Source organism: Phalacrocorax carbo, chromosome 1, assembly GCF_963921805.1.
Source record: "Phalacrocorax carbo chromosome 1, bPhaCar2.1, whole genome shotgun sequence".
In the NCBI taxonomy this organism is placed as follows: domain Eukaryota; kingdom Metazoa; phylum Chordata; class Aves; order Suliformes; family Phalacrocoracidae; genus Phalacrocorax; species Phalacrocorax carbo.
This window is the reverse complement of record NC_087513.1, coordinates 199,270,260-199,287,607: the sequence shown is the minus strand read 5'-3', so window position 1 is coordinate 199,287,607 and position 17,348 is coordinate 199,270,260. Positions and strand designations below refer to the sequence as shown.

Here is a 17,348-nt window from a genome sequence, read left to right as displayed (position 1 = left end):
TCATGCTCACATGCCAGTGCAGGACATCAGGCTCAGTGGGAGGCTTTGCATCAACTGCAGCAGCTAGAGCCCGTCTTCTTGTCAGCCTGTATAAAAAGTGTGCCTATAAACAACTGTCTTGGCTCCTTTGTGATTTTTTAAAAAAGGAAAAGGTTCCATTACTACAAATAGAAAAATGCTGAAAATTATGTGGGAACAGCAATTACACCCTCCCTCACTGTGGTCCAAAGCAGGGAGGAAAATTTTTTCATATTTTTCCAGAATTCCTGCCTGCCATTTTGGGGCAATGTTGAAGCACTGGACCGGTTTCATCAAAGGCTTCCTACATGGTCAAACTTGCTAATAATTCATGAAGAGTAAGGGACTGAAACCTGTCACAAAGTATGCTGTAATGGTACTTTTTTTAAAGATGTTGACTATATTCTTTCTGTCAGCACTTGAGGATAGGCATCTTTCTTTTAATTGCTTAGCAGCTGTCAGTTTAATGCTTAAAACACAATTTAATTCAGTGAGTCCTGCACATGGGCTTCCAAGGGATGTGCTCATTGCAATGTCTAGCAAACCATTTGTTACTTCTTCATTCACATAGTTATGAAAATTCCACAACTAAGCTGAAACTATATGTCGACTTTAGTGATGCTCTCTGAGTAACAGCACACAAATCCACTAAGTCATCTCTTAATCTCTTAATATTCATGTCTCTTCCACTGAATATCAGTTGTGCATACTCCAGTCTCAGTGTGAAGCATTTGGGATTAGTGTCCACATTTTAAAGAGCAGTCATGGATTCTGGTGACCTCAGTATCTGAGGGCCACCTTGAGAAACTGGATCTGAAACTGGATACACAACCTGATCTGCAGATGGCACACAGCTTCCTGATCCAAAATCAGAAAAAAAATATCATTGATTTTCCTGATTATTTGATTTCCTTAAGATTGATTTCCTGATTCCTGAGGCTAATCCAAGAGTAGGTATTTCTGACTGACTGTTCCTGCACAGTTACTTTTATTCCAGGATGCATTACAGGGCAGTGGGAAAAGGCAGAAAAGCTCAAGAAGAGAGAGAGAGTGGCATGCTTTTGCCTACCATAAAGTCTCTCACAGTCTCCCAAATCTCAACCCTTTCAAGCTCTGTTCACTCAGGAGACAGCAGAGTCCCTTCACACCTGAGGGCAAGAACATTGCCACATCTGCACTCCCCACCAAGATGTTCTGCACCAAAAATGCCCATCAGCCATCATCTCAGGTATGCAAGGGAATGGTATGTGATGGGAATGCTGCTGCTTTCAGTCTTAGAGGGAATAGTGGCCAGCTACAGGCTTTGAAGCAGGCAGCAAGCTGGCCAAGTCCTGAGCTGTCTGAGGTTCACCTGTAATCAAAGGAGAAAAAAGTCCTCCCACCAAAAACTGAGCTTGGCATCAGAAGATGAGGTTCCCATCAGCTACTAGCAGCAACAGGGAAAAAGAAAAGAAGCAGTGTCTGATGGAACTCTCAGACTTACACATCAAAAAAAGAAGAAAGCTAAATAATAGGCCATATGTCTTTCCAATTACAGGTCTTTCTGATAAGAGATACTCTTTGGAGTCATGGGTGGTGGATTTCTTCTTCCTCTCATTGAAGAAAAACTTAAGCCCTGGATATGAGATTGAATCATAAACAGCCTTAATCAACTTAATATCACAACTATAGTCTCTGAACTGGATAATGCAGTTTGTGAAGATGAGCCACCTGTTTCCTCAGCTTTGAGATAATCAGATTCTTGATATTGCATTTGGAAAACTGGAAATACTATTGATGTTTATCAGAAGTGCAAAATTATGTCACTGCAACAGGGATGTGAAGGGGAAATGGGCAGAAGATATTGGAAACACACCTATCAAAAGGGAAATCATTCCCTGCCATAGGTAGAATTTTAGATACTCATCGGAAAGGAGTAAGAAATAATTCTGCAGTAAAAGACTTCTTGGCACCAGATAAAAGGGACAAATACAAAACCAAACCTTGAAAGCCCAAATATGTATATTTAAATTCTTACTGGTGTTACTTGCCACAGCCAAATTTAATATTCAAGATCAAAAGAAAACTTGTACAGAAAATCTCTATCTAAGCCAAGATTGCTCATTAACCAGATTGATAGAACAAATAGCATGGGAAGGAAGAAGCACACCTTTTTCCTCCTAAACATAAGATCAGTATATTTAGCGGTCAATGTTTCTCGAGTTTTAATTCAACTCAATGCATGAAATTGATTTTTAGATGTTGGGAATTTGCACATTTGTCAAATCTAGCAATTTTGTTCAAGGTGTCACAGACACCTTATTTCTTATTAAGAAATAAGATGTCCCGAATGATTTGTCATCTTTGAAAGATACTGGCCAAGATTTGCATTTTAGTGTTTGATCATTCCAAAGACTCTAAAAATGCTTTGTAACCATAATGAAATGTAGGGCACACTTGGTAACAACTGTCCATTTTTTAGTACTTCTGTTATGTTTTCTTATTTAAACCAATGACTCTGGATTTGTAAAGGGAACCCAAAAGTGGAAAATGAAGATTCTTGGTGCCATTGAAAAGAAGCTGGAGGCTTGTATGACTAAAAAATAGCCTTTTAGGAGATTCAAACCTAACTCTAAAATCTCTAAAATCAGAGGTGATGATCAAAATACAGTCCATCACATATGATCCATTAGAATAGAAAATAGATGTTAAAATAACACTTAGAAAAAGTTAATATCAGATAGAAGAAAAAAATTGTAAGCTTTCTCCATTTGGCTGTCTGTTTTCACCATTAAACAGTCTCCAGAAATGCCAAAGTCCAAACTAGCCTCTCCACTAATACTTTTAAAACTAAGATAATTTTATTTAAAACCTGGAATACAAGAGGTTGATACAAGTAATGAAGTACCATTACGGCAACTGCAGAAAGAGTGGCAGTGATTGATAATGATATGTGCAGTGGTACTTGTCAGTCTTGATTTCTGCTCCAGATGAAATGAGTAAGATAATAGGCTGAGTACTCTGCTAAACTACGCAGAAATTAGTAACCAGACCAGCATTAGTTATGCAGTGCACAGCTAGAAAGGCTTGTAATTTAAAATGGTCTCTCCAGGTCTTTCAATTCATTAACACAATTTTAAATGTCAGGCTTATTACTGAAGCCTCAATTTAACTGACAATAGGCCTTCACTTAAAATCACAGCAGATGCAGCAATTTTCTGAACACTGAGCAAAAGGCTCCAGAGCTGTTGCAAATGTTCCTACAGATTTAAGACTTTGGAGGTATTCATGTCACATAACTTTGGCTGTCTAAAAGTTAGGTATCCAGCCTCAGTTAATGATTAAGTTCCCTCTCTAGCCAATGGGGGAAGTGAATCACCCTTTGAAATGCTTTCCTCTGCCTCTCTGGCCGTTGAAAGAGGCTATTACATAAGCTTAGCCTTGACCTTACTCCTAGATGACTGAAGTGAGGTGAAGTCTGCCTGCCATGACTTCGATGCTCTACACACACAGATCCCACAGAGGGGGTCCTGAGGTATGGAGAAAATGTCTTGGGTGGCATTGTTCCCTGGTGACATTGATTTCTCCAGCATGATTGCAGTGTATGAGGGGAGTCTACCACTAATCAGTCAGCAGTTTTGGGTACCTTATCTCCTATATTTGGCACTTCACATAATACCATGTTGCCAACACTGACTTTTCAGCTGTAACAAGCATATGTGCAAAAAACAGATGGAATTAACTGCATAATGGAAATACTGGATTTAGAAATAACTCTTTGTTAGAAGAAGCAAAGTTTCAGAGTTAATAACATAGAAGGAAATCAACCTAGTGAGATAGATGAGATATATAATCAGTGAAGTCATGTTGATCAAAACAGTGCTTTAATAACTTCTACTTTTTAAACACTGTCACAAACAAATCAATGAATGTCAGTCAATTTATCATTCTCTGTGGTTAGAGATTAGTTCCTGGGAAATGACTGCAATATCTTAACATGATTACACAGTATTAAGTAATTATTCAATATGAAGTAATGCTCTTCACCAGCACTGCCAACAACCCTGAATGTTGTTTTGCCTAAGTAAAGAATAAAAGTTCTGGTCTATAATTCTATTATTTTTGCCTCCTTTGTTCAAACGTAAGGATGGACTCTGCAGTCACAACAAGGTTCATTTAGTGAAAGTGCCTTCTGGGTTTACCAGCTGATGCCCTTGTCTCAAGGTATGGTTAGCTAAGCAGATAAGGGTAGTTAACCCAGAGTAGCAATTAGTAGCAGAGTATCCATTTAGGCCTGTACTTAGAGATGTCTACACGTGAGTTAGGCACCTAAGGCCCACTGTGGTCAGTGGAGATATAGGACTCCATTCAGACAAGTGTTGAGTGCCATCTGACATGTCTGGTCCCCAGCTGCTGATAAAGAGGGCATTAATCTCCTGTAGGTCCTGTGCCATATGCGCCAGCCCACATGGATGTCTTGGATACACAAGGACATCTCAGTCAGGACTAGGCATCTATGTGCAGACAACTAGATTGAATCCTGAAGAAGAACAGCCAGCAGACCCCAGAGAATAATTGAGTTCACCCTGGTGTATTTACCTACTGCTTGATTCAGTTTTATATATATGAGGGTTCAGTGCTGTTTGGGATGCCATGGGACACTCAAGACTTCCACACAGGGCTGGCAGACAGCCCCATGACCTACAGGGGACCATGGCCTGCTGGAAGCCAAGCAGCTTAAACGACACCATGTGCAGGCACCCAACGAGGCATGCAGGTCTTTAGTGCGTGGCTGCAGAGCAGCTTCCTCCACCCCAGGGATGTCTCAGCTGGGATGCCATTGCTCATGATGGAATCCTTGGCACTAGAGCTCTCAGACCCCTACATTCAGGTTTTGTGATCTTGAACTAAGTCCTGCCCTGAATGCTGGGCAATTATGTCTTTTCTATCTTGCTGAAGAAGCTGGAGTGGCCTCTGTGGAGTTCTATTTCTCAAGGGCTTAGCAACACCCAGGGGTCCAAGAGGCCTGGAGAAACTCTGTTTTCCACTCTTTTCACAGGTGCAGGGAACACCACGAGAAGTTGATAGCGAGCACAGCCCTCACACAGGGAACTCTGAGGTAAACTTTCCCTGGTGCCACCTCTCCTCCCTTGACCTGCCCTCCTTTCCCACAGCACATTAATTAGACCAGCCCTCACCACCCCACTCCAGACTCACTTGAAAGGCAGCTGCCTCTTATTCCATGTGCTGCAAAATCAGGATGCAGAGGAGGAACAGTGAAATATAAGGAGTGAAGGGACAGCATGTAGAGTACAAATGAAGAGAGCTATATGCGAGGTTGATGACTCTGTTAAATTCATTCCTGCTACAATCCCACTACAAGTAATAAACTGCAGAGACAAACTCACCCCAATGCCCAGGGACTCTCATAAATTGTCTCCTATGGGCCCAATCCAAAGGGTATGGAAATCAATGCATCTCCTTCTCATTACTTCAATGATCTTGTAGTGACCTTGGCATCATTTCTTCTGCTTCCCATATTTTTGTCTCCATTTTCCCTCTGCTGCAGATTTTTACTGCCTTAAATATACTGTGAATTATGGCAACCAGCTACAGAAATCTTATTCTTTCAGGAGTCTCTATTATGTTCTGCCAGATAATCCATCTGTGCAAATCATCCTGAAAACAGGAATTTAGCCCTGATGAAATTAAGCTGGGAGAAAACAGAAAGAAACTACCATTTGAAATGTAGATCTGCTACTGAGTTTTAAAAAGATGTGGCCATGATCTCACAGTTAATCTGTTCCACCTGTGACACTTTCCTATAAATAATACCATTTTCTCTGGGTTTGATTGTCTTCATACATCTACTGCAAGTGGACAGTGTTGAATTTTAGCTACAAATGCTAAAATTCCTTATTCATCTATTGAACCAGCTGCAAGTACCACTTTCTCTTCTTATTTCAGACTTAGGGTGGCTAGGCCAGGCTTATACCTGAGTAAAAAGCTAAGTCACTTCCCATGTCCCTCCTACCATGGAAGACATGCCAGTGATGTATCCAGCCACATAGCATTCAGCTAATTTGTATTATCCAGACAACCAAGAGGCATGATAACAGCTCTGAATTAGTATAGCTGGGGACTTTGCTATGAATTAACCAAACCAAGATGAAAAGTGCTGTCCTTCTTTCCCAAACTCCTGTGTTGAAATACTTTTCAACAAAAACCACAAAAACAGAAACAGAAAAAAAAAAACAAAATCAGAAGAAAATATTTCTGGTTTTCCTTAGCATAATGGATATACTTCCATACTTCTGTAATTCCTAATTAGAGACACACATACACAGAAAGAAAGATGAAGCACTGCTCAGGAAAGGGTATAGTTAGAGAGAAGCGCAGGATGAAGAGAAGCCAAACTCTTGCAAAACGACACAAATCATCCTGTGAGTGAATAAACTGGAGGTGAGTGGGCAGAAAAGCTGTGGAAGATACCCACAACCTGCTCAGAGCACATGAGACCTCAGGTGACCCCTGCCCATCCTCATCATCCTTAAGAACAAAATGGAGAAACATGTCTCAGGGATGGCATAGATGGAGTTCATTTTTCCTTGGGTAAAATAACAACTGTAGGTGACCTGTAAGGAGCCACCCAGCACTGTTTTTTCCAGCTATAATTCTCAGCTATATAGGAAATGGCACAAGAAAAGGGGCCAGCATGTCCGATATCACACCTGGGTTCCCATCTAGGAATTAGGAGTACAGCATGCCCCGTGACATCCACAGCTTTGACACTGCTAGGAAAAACATATGTTTAAAAGGATACTGACTCTGTTTCCATTTGAAACAAATAGCCATTGACTTCCTATGCTATTTCATATAACCTAACAAGTAATTGTTTAAGTGGCTTCCTCAATAAAGGTGTCAAAGTTTTTCTTTGGCTGAAAGCTGTTAAACATTACAGTCAGTTTTCAATGAGTAAAGCCGTGAGTAGAAAGCAAGCTCTGTTGTACTGATTTCTAAGTACATAGCAAGGAGCATCTCCTATGACCAGGCTGAGAGTTTGCACACTTGGGAACTATGGTACCTGCAGAAATAACCTGCTGGATTTCCTATTCTGCTATACTCGGGTAAATATTTAGCGATTTCACTGACTTCAACAGAGGTTGAAGTTAACCCAACTAACCCATGTTAGAGATTTATCTGTCTTAGACAGAAGTCCACTGGAGTAATTTCCTCATTTTCAAAGGACCATGGGATCAGGCATTTGTACTCTTCCTGAGTCAGAATCTGGCCAGGAGAGTTAAACTCAGATTTTACACTCAGGATATTGCACATAGTACATGTACTGCAACTGGACATCTGGGACACTAATCTCATTCTCTTAAAGTGAACAACTGACCTTTTACTGCCTCCTGTAAAAATATCAAATCATTTATTAAATTAATATTATTAGGGCTGTCAGACAGATAACAGTAAATGACTGAGAACCTTTTTTTTCACCTTTGCCTCCTATTTCACTGATGCCATGTGACACGTGCCCTTGCATACCAGCTAATGAGGAAATGTTGCATGGTGTAGCAGCAATGAATTGTTGCTTTGTTTAAGGAACGCTGCTCAGTGGGGGGACCAGGATTTTCATAGAATCATAGAATGTCCTGAGTTGGAAGGGACCTGCAAGGATCATTTAGTCATGACCTTCCTTTACTTGGAATCATCAGCTTTACCTGAGTGGCTTAGGGAGACAGCAAACAGGGCAATGAGGGTTCCTCTGCTTTACCTCAACAAAAACATAAGTGGGTTCGCTGGAAGGCTTAACTGAATGGGTTGAAGGCTTTTTATCCTCCAAGATGCCTATTTATCTCAGTCCTCTCAAGATGCAGTAATTTTAGAAATTACTAGGTTTCTGATCTCAGTTCCACTACTAATGGGAATTTATCTGCACCCCAAAAGCTGTCAGCTTCAGTCAGCAGTCTGGGACGAAGGGCAAACGGGCAGCACAAGACAAGCATCATGGCTAGCCTGCTACCAGTACCTGAGATGGCTGGCTAAAGCTAGCCCACAAGTTTGCCCTGTATGGCCATCACTCCCAACGTTGTTTGATAGACATTTTCAGACAGACCAAAACCATCACAGCCCCTCCAGAAGGACCCTGTGAAATAAAAACTAAGCCACATAGATAATTTTGTGTACTACAAATTTATATTATTTAGGCTTTGTGAGTAAACAGAGAACATCAACCACTAAACTGTCATTCTGCATCAACTCCTGAGTAGTCAGTGTTTTACAGATTGCCACTCAGTAGGTGATACAATATTGCTCATTATGTTCAGTGGGAAATGACGCTACATTTTTCACAGTGCTCGAATGTGACTTGTCCACAGCACAAGTACATGGTGAACACTGCAATTGCCATTTCTCACTAATTATGTGGAAAAATCCACCAAGGGAAAAAGAAACTCTTGCAATAGCTTCTTACTTAACAAGAAAAGGAAAAGGACATGAAAGCTAAGTGTACATCTCTAGAAATAAATAGAATATTTTCTCCATCCATAAAAAAGCAGACCTACTACCAGCAAATTGCTTTTTGCCCCCGAGGGCTTTGAAGAAAGAAAAGGGAAAGTTGGATTCATGACGAGGTGCAGGGTACTGAGTCAGTGCACAGAGCATGACAAATTGTGACCAAGGCATTGCTGCTGAGGCAAAGCTACTGGTATTTGGTTGATTGAACAGAACAAATAAGGATGTGTTCAGGTGCTCTGGTTCCTACAATGAGGCATGTGGGCGAAGGCTTCTGTGGGGTTGCATTCAGGAAATTACACCAGAGATGTCAATAGTTCTGGTTCAGAAAGGGGGTTGAAAATAACATTAATTAAGGTTTTAGCTATGTTATTAACTTTGTGCCCATAATTTTAGGGACAAAATGTTCAGACTGAATTTATCCTCTCTTGCCTACTGTTTCTACAAATTAGATCTGGGTATCACTGCAAGTAATAACCACAGGAGCATTCAGAGGTGTTAAATGCAAGTATATTTCATCCATGCCACTGGAACCAACCCACCAGAAGAGGAGTTCAGCTAATGGAAAAGCTGCGTTTCATAATGGAGAAAAAGATTTTTATTCAACTTTTAGGGCTCATCCGTTTTCCATCTCCTTTTCACAATCCTCTTAGCCAAAAAACCTGAAGACATAATAAATGGTAGTCCAAATTTTAAAAAGTTGTTATATACAAATTTTTGACATCTTTAAGGGGCATATGCGTTGTGTAGAATATGAGTGATGAGCTCTGGTTTTATTCACTAATAGAGTTAGTGGAAAAGAAACATCCTGACAGCATTGGCCCTGGTCACCAGTGTCCCCTTAAAGGCATAGCACTCTCCTAGATTCATTTGAAGTTTATCTGAATGGTCTTTCAGGTCTAGCTACTAGGATGCAGTAAAAAGTGGACTCAGAGCCCATGCAGGACATCAACTAACAGCAGGTCTAAGCTTGACACAGACAAGACAAAATGTCTGCAACAGGCCAACAGCAGTTATCAGCAGAGACATAAGAAAAATATTTTTCTGGGCATCTTAAATACTCTCAGGAACAAAAAAAAAAAAATCCCAGTCCTGGACCAATTTTGAAAGTAAGGTGAGTACTTGCCACAGGCAATCCCACTACAGAGTCAGGAAGGAGGAGTTACCACAAATACCTTGAGACTCCTTAACGCCTCCTCAGATTTTCACAGAGCTACAGAACTGATCGTTGAGTCCCTCATCCTCAGCCCTGGTCCTCTGACCCTGCTAAACTAGATTTTGCTGACTGTTTTTGCCTTTTCCCTCCACCCTCTGAACTTGCCTAAATGTCTGGGAGTGGGGTCTCCACCCTCGGTTGCGGCTGAAGTCGCCGGTGTCGGTTACCATGCTGTTACCCTGGCTCCTGCCCATTCCTGGCTCAAAGCCCGGGGCCAGCGGTCGGACGAGGAGCTTGCCCTTTAGTGCAAATTAAACCCCTTTCTAACTCTGGATGTGGGGGAATAAAGTATAGAGATGTGGCCAGGGAGTGGGGAGGGAGAGCCAGAAAAGAAAACAAACTGGTATTTTAAAGAAAACAGCACCAATTCGGGGTGGGGAAATCTGAGCCGCAACTTTTCAACAACTGAGTCTGGCGATTTTGTGAACATCTTTCCCATCTGGATGCCCACTCTGCCTCTCTTGAGCTGCTGCCGTTCAAAATAATCTCTTAAAAAAGGACTAGTAGCAGCTAGTCCCTGCTGAGTGTGATGGATGGGCAGTCTGCTGTGCAGAGACCAAGGAAGGCCCACAGGCAGAGCTCATGTGATGTGCAGAGAGCTGGAGGTCAGGGCCATTGACATCTTGCAGGACAGGAGAGAGAAGGGCTTCAGATCCCTGTTCCTCTGGCCCGCACTTCACCATGAGCCAAGATGCTTCAGATATCTGATTAGCAGCATCTTGCTCTGGCTCCTGCAATTCTCTGCTGGCATATTTGACCTTTAATTTGGAAAGGAAACAGTCAGCCATGCCTTCTACCTTGGAAAGGATGCTGGCACCTGCCACATATTTTCACTTGGAAGAGAAAGTAATTCCTGGTCTCTTTAATACAGTAGATAGCTGGGGTGACCCATGGGACAAGCTAGATGGATATTTTGGGAACAGTGATTCTTATCTGAAAGCTCAGCTTGGAAGGGTTTTCCATGTTTGAGTCTGCAGTTAGTTTGGTATTTATTTAGCTGCTAGTGTGTGAGAGTTCCTCTGACACTAAACAAGCTTCAGTACATTCAGGGCTTTAAATATTCCTCTCTCAGACCACCATACTGCCTTTGACCTTGAGGGAGCTGGAGTACGCCTGGCTGTGGCAATGGCCCTTAAGGTCCTCACAAGTCCGGGGTGTCCTCCAGCAGAGGACATCTTCCATCACACACCACACCAGGACCAGCGGGGGCCTGGGAAGCTCAGGCCAGGGTCGCAAAGGGCTTTGAGGGGACATTTTCTGCAAATCAGGCACTGTGCTGGGAGGGGAGACAATACAGAGCAGAGCACAGTCATGAAGCAAACACATTGTCATTTGGCACAATCAAGCGTTGTTGGTTTTGGGTGATTGAGACCTAATAAGTTATAATAATGAAGCTGTAAGAGCTCTGGTGTCTGGCACATCACAGTTAGGTCTGTGTCTACATGATCACGGCGGCCTTTGGGCCAACAGGGATGAAGCAGCACGTTGTATTCTTGCAGGCAGGCTATTTGTTAAAAGTACTGCAGGAGAGACCAAAAGGACTCCTTGGATACAGTAAGAGCTGCTTTTTGGATGGTAACTCACTGCCTGTTTTTTTAAGAGGCCCTTATAAATGCTTTTCCTTATGTCAAACAGGGAAACAAAGAAGAACTACAGGCAGGAACAACAGGAGGCTCACTCACTCTCAACAGCAATTAAAATATTCACATGCTTTGCAATATAGTAATACATGCCCGTGATGGCACAGTTATTTTTCTCCTGTCATCTACTCTGGGGAAGCTGGTTTATATGCACTTACTTCTCCATGCTTTTTGCGTGCCACCTATGCTGAGCATGCAAGAACATTGAAGTAAGAAAAGAAATGGCACAGATTCATTAAATATAGTGCTCCAGTTTGATCAATAGTGCCTAAGTAGTCCTGGTAGCCACATTTTCTGAGCATCTCATGGCCTTTTCCAAATGTATTTATTCTCCTAGCACTTCTGTAGTACTTCCTACACCCATATGACAGAGGAATAATTAAAATACAGGCAGTGAGGCCCATTAGACTATCCATTACACCATATCTGTAAAAGTAAATAAAACAAGCCATGGAGTCTTAGCTTACCAACTAGCATAGTATGGCTCGCATCCATGTAGATACCCCCTCATCCACTAAAACAGAATGGCCTCATCTGAACTGCCTGCAGGCAATAGTCCCAGGCCTGTGCTAAACCAGGCTTTGTCCAAAAGAGCATCAGCTAGCCCAGGCCAAAACAATGAAGGAGGAGTGCTACAAACTTGGTACAAACAGAGGTAATGGTGGGACAGTCACTCTGAGCACCCTGAGCTGTCGTTTGGGAGCACCCACTTCCCGGCTAGGGCTGTGCACGGAGCCAGGCGCCTGCAGCTCTGCACCGCAGCTGCTCGGAGTGGCCAGCTGCAGACAGCAATGCCACCAAAAGTGACAGCAGTTGAGGATACTTTATCTAAAACCAACACACATAGGAGCTCCTGTGATCAACACCGTCTGACAGGTTATAGCAAGTTTTCTGCAATGAGTGTGGGTGCAGAATTAACAGAAACATGACCCTGGCTGGCTTGCAAATCACTGCAATGAGCTTGAGATAACTTTGTTCTAGTTTAATGCAAAACACCTTAGAAGTTGCATTTGAAGTGAACAGGGCTCTTCCCATAAGCACTAGTGTGTAACTTCTGTGATAAGTTGGTTTTGGCTTAAATGTTGATACAATCATTTAAGACTTTCTCTGGACAGAAAAACAGATCAGCATTTCATAAAGCCTGGCACAAAATCACAGAGCAGAGGAGAAAAAGAATCCCCTACCAAAATCTTTCCTGGTGAAACTGCACTCGTCAAATAGGGGGAAAAATCTGGCAAGATAAAACAGTTCTTCAAAATATCTGTTAAGTACTGCACTTCTTGAGAATCGAAAGCAATAAATAGCACAAGCAACAGGTGCAGAACATCACACGGTATGGGTAATTAATGTCACCCTCCCTGATACTACATGGATGTCACGGTCCAGTGGAAAAAAAATGACATTTAAAAACATACCTGATTTGACTGTTACTCACTGAATAAAACAAGTTCACAGATTAATATGCAGAAAGTATTTGATTTTATATTTTAGTATATAACTATATATACAAAACTTCCCCCAAGCATTAGCTGGAGCTCTTAAAAATACATGAGTACACACAAGATACCTTTACTCCAGCACCAGCTGGATTTATTGTGATTTACAATAATGGAATTAAAAAAAAAAAAAAACTCCCAGAAGGCTCAGTGTCCTACGCATCCCTCAAAACAGATCCGTGAATTACGAGTGCCATCAGGTCAGAAATTAATAGTGAGAAGCTGCACCATGAAGCCGCTTTCTCAGCTGAACCAGGCACATCCAAAGCAAAGATTTTGTGACTGCATCTGCTCAATGTAAAATGCTATTTCACATGCAATGATCACTGGAATTGCCAACAGCACAGAACTAACTGTTTGAGGATTTATCAGCTATCTAGCAAACATCATGGTATCCCAGATTAAGAAAGCCAGATCTGTGGGACCACAGGGAAAGAGAGGAGTCATTTAACACCAATATGCTATTACTCCCAGATTCATTTTGATATCTACATTACTATTATCTATAAAGCACCAGTAATCACTTATAATTTTGCCCCTTTTATAAACATAAACATTCTGTCTTGGAAGTGATACACAAATAATATGTTCATATAAAATATCATTTTCAGTGACTACTTTATGAAGGTACCAAGTTGTGAACTGTATTCCAAAAGACCACAGAAAGCTTTATGGAGGTTCTTTTGAGGGCTTCCTTGAAATCTTCCTTGAAAGGTTCTGGAGAAAAATGGTGACATAAGTTTGAACCCAAATCGCAATCCATTTTAAGACAAGCAAATTTGAAGTGAGGCTCACCAAAGAAAATTTGAAGTGAGGCTCACCAAAGAACTGCATTCCATGAGCAACCTGAAAGCTTTGTAGCTGAATGAAAAAGAACGAACTTCACATACATCTGTGTGTTTGACCTTAAACAAAGCAATGGCTTCCTCACATCTGCTTTAGTGCAATATAGTTTTTTTCATTTTTATTTTTAAAAATGCAGTTCCCATAATACTAATACCCATACTGCTAGTGAGTGATTTTAGGGTAGCTGGAAAAGGAGACACACCAGGATTAGTTGCGATCCTGAAGAAGACCAATTGCCTCTCAGACTCCTGGAGCCCTAATAGGTAGTCTAGGTATCCAGGAGTGGGCTGAGAAACATGCGTCAGCAGTCAGATTGACGCCGAGTGTCGGTGGCAAGCAACAGAGCAGTGGGAAACTCTCTGAATCACTAGAGCTTCCTCAAAATCATGCCATCAGGTTTCACAGCTCACATGGGGTACCACACTGGCACATTGAAAATAAAAAGAGGGTTAATCCCAGGGTATGACATAATTTCAACCAAATTTAATTTATCCTCAAAATAAGGACTGATATGGGGAGAGCTGTTGTGACATCTAAGGCAAGGACCTGGCGTTTTCCTAATATAGAAGATTGTTGTCTGTGTAAAAATAGCAGATTAATCATACTGATTAAGTGTGATGCAAATATACACGCAGTAATCCTAGCAGATGATCCTTAAAATATACTAACAGAAAATGAGGCAAGAACAGCAGGTTTCATTCAGGCTTGCTGCAACTTCTGTTCAGATAACAGGATACAAACTTAACCTTCTGCAAACCGTTACTGGAGTATCATCTTCCTACAACTGTAGCCTTCAGCAACACATTTGGAGAAGAGCACAAAAAGCCTTGGTTCATGCAGCGATACGCCTAGAGCCAGTCCTGGTACATATTATGCTAATATTTTGGCAAGATGTTTATAAACTGTTATCAAGACAGCTAAGCCAAGCCTAAACTGAAAGGTTCTAATCTTCAGTTAGCAATGCCTCTTGCAGAAAGTGGTAAGACTACATTCATGGCCTGACTGATAATGAAGCAACTTTCTCTTATGTTAAAGTCTCACTGCTACCTACTAAAAAACAGCAAATATGAGAACAAGTGATTCTCTTTTGAGTAAGATCTAGAGAAGGCAAAGACAGCAGCCTTGTGATTTTTTGGGGAACTCTTTTGGTCATGATGTAAGATTGTCCCAGGAACACCCCACTCTGTCTCTGAAAGGTTACAGCTCGAAGAAGCCCCCTGGGATTTTGGCTTTTCTGTGGTAGGGAACCATTCCTCTGCTCAACAAACCAGCAGAGTTTGGTTCATTTCCAACCAAAATCCTAGTGGAGAGAAACTACCCAAGGATAAAAAGCGAACATAAACCTCATGCAGAGCACCTGGGTGCCAGAACCCTGAACATTACCCAGTGTGCAGGACTGTTAGCAGGGCCAAAACCCACAAATGGACACGAGCTAAAATCAAAGCTGTTTAATGTTGCCATGAAACATCCCCAACAATAAGGATCCTACAACATCGCGTGGATCTGGGACACCAAGGAGCTCACTATTTCTCCCATCTATCCCAGGAAGAAAGTGGCTCTGCACTCATGCCCTCAGCAAACACCAGGACAGATTTGCCTCCAGTGAGACAAATCCATTGAGGATTTTGCAATAGAGGCCTGTCCCAAATCGGCAGGGATTTCATTAAAAGCAGAAACACAAGTGCTCTGTTACTAAGTGCTCTAGCCCAGACTCTTCCCACCTCCCTACCTCCTGCTGAGTTAGTAATTGTACTAATGTTGTTTCATTATCAACCTGTATCTCTCCCTAGGACACAGTAGAGATGTTTCTGGTATAGGGTGGAACCTCCACCACTAGCTGCTGAGCTCTTTCATGTATGATCAATAAACAATTCACTGAACACCACAACCCTTTGAAGCTTAGGATACACTTGTTAGCCAGACCGCGTTGCGGCATACATTTAAGGCGTATTGCTCTTGGGGCTGTTGGCACAGTGAGCAGCGTGGACTCTTAGCACTTCTCAGAATAGTACTCTTAACAAGTATTCATTTTCATTTGAACAGTTGCCGCAAGCAGTGAGGCAGACAAGCATCCCCCATGCTGGGAGTGTTTATGTATAAATGTAAATCTTCCTTACCTTTCATCTGTGAAAGCTGAAACATCACCAAGTGTCCTTGTTTATTGAAAACCCACATGCTGCTGCTGACGGAGAAGCAGCTTTCCATCCAGCATTACGTATGTTCCTCCAGACCTGCACTAAATTCATTTTGGATTGTACTAAAAAAACTGCAGTATTATTTTTACTTGAACCAGGGTGGCAATCACAATATATTGTAGCTAATGTGTTGTATAGTCAATGAAACATAGAAAAACTTCTGGGGACTTCAAGACATTTAAAAGATTCATCATCTCTTTTTAGGGTAGGTCTAGCATGGGGCAAATATATTTGGGTTAGGAAAGCATTTCCAAGTTGTCTTTTCACCTCTGTCTAAGATGCTACCCCTTCACAATATGTTTTGCATAAGTAATTTTGGCAAATTGCATACACAGCAATCAAGCCAGTGAATTTCGCAATAGGACATATTAAAACATCAAATTGGAAATCATTATGCCCTTTTAACATGTTAACCTTTTCACACTGTCACTTTTAAATAGATGGTGAGATTTCACCCCACAACATTGTTTCTAAAAATAACAAATCTTCTGCTAACATAGAATCGGCCCTACTTAGTGTCATTCTGCCTTAGGTTCAATAGTCTACAATGCTTGAGCAAATTCAGACCAATTACAGATAGAATAAACACCAAATAAAAGCCATAGTGGTAACTAAAATTATCCTGACAATTGACAGGAAGAAAAAGAGAACCAGTGTCAGGGCCTTTTCTACATTCTACCCCTCAAATGCTAAGCAGTGAGCCATGGTTTCAGTTTGTCCATAACATTGCTTCTCACAGCGCTTCTAGAGAGAAGCTGTCCTTTAACACAGGTCACCTACAACATGGTTAACTCTAAATTTTGAAAAGCACTAGTGGCATGCTCAGCAATTGCTATTAAGAATGACTTGGAAGGAGTCAAAATCAGGGAAATTGACTAGAAAATTGCTTGATGTTCATTAAAAGTGAGGTGTACAGTTTATTGTACGCATGCTTGTGTTAGTGCAGGCTATACCACAAGACCCAAAGAGCCTTTTCTCATCCCACTGTCCTCTGGGGAAGAGGCAGATGGGAAATAACTTTCCCACCTGGGGAAAATATTCAATAATTGAAAAAAATTATCCACCTCAAATCAGTATATGAAATGTTCATGTCAATTAAAAAAAAAAAAAAGATTAAATAACTTGGGTTTAAAAAGATATTTCAATTTAGATTTGATGACTTTTGATTTTTACCATACAGTTTCAGTAGAAAAGCCTCCTTCAAATGAGAAAAATGGAATTGTCTACAAATAAATCTTGAAATATCTCATTTCATATCTCCAAAAACAGGGGTTGTTCAGATCGCATGCCTCTGACTGTGGCATCCACCTATCTTCTCTTGTTCTAAGTTATGTGCTGTGGAGGAGACAGACATCCTCTTTTCATTCTGTGTTTGTACACTTAGAACAACTCCTTGATCTACTACTAATAACTCTTTAGGTGTAACAATAATACAAGCAAT

At 41.3% G+C, this 17,348-nt stretch overlaps 1 long non-coding RNA gene across 1 annotated transcript; it reads left to right on the top strand.

Annotated features, from left to right (window-relative positions):
• The first annotated feature begins 3,444 nt into the window (after nt 1-3,444).
• On the top strand, nt 3,445-9,158 carry LOC135310482 (uncharacterized). The gene is made up of 3 exons (XR_010370572.1): nt 3,445-3,532; nt 5,057-5,116; nt 8,967-9,158. It is a non-coding gene; the product is annotated as an uncharacterized LOC135310482 (long non-coding RNA).
• Nucleotides 9,159-17,348: the final 8,190 nt, after the last annotated feature.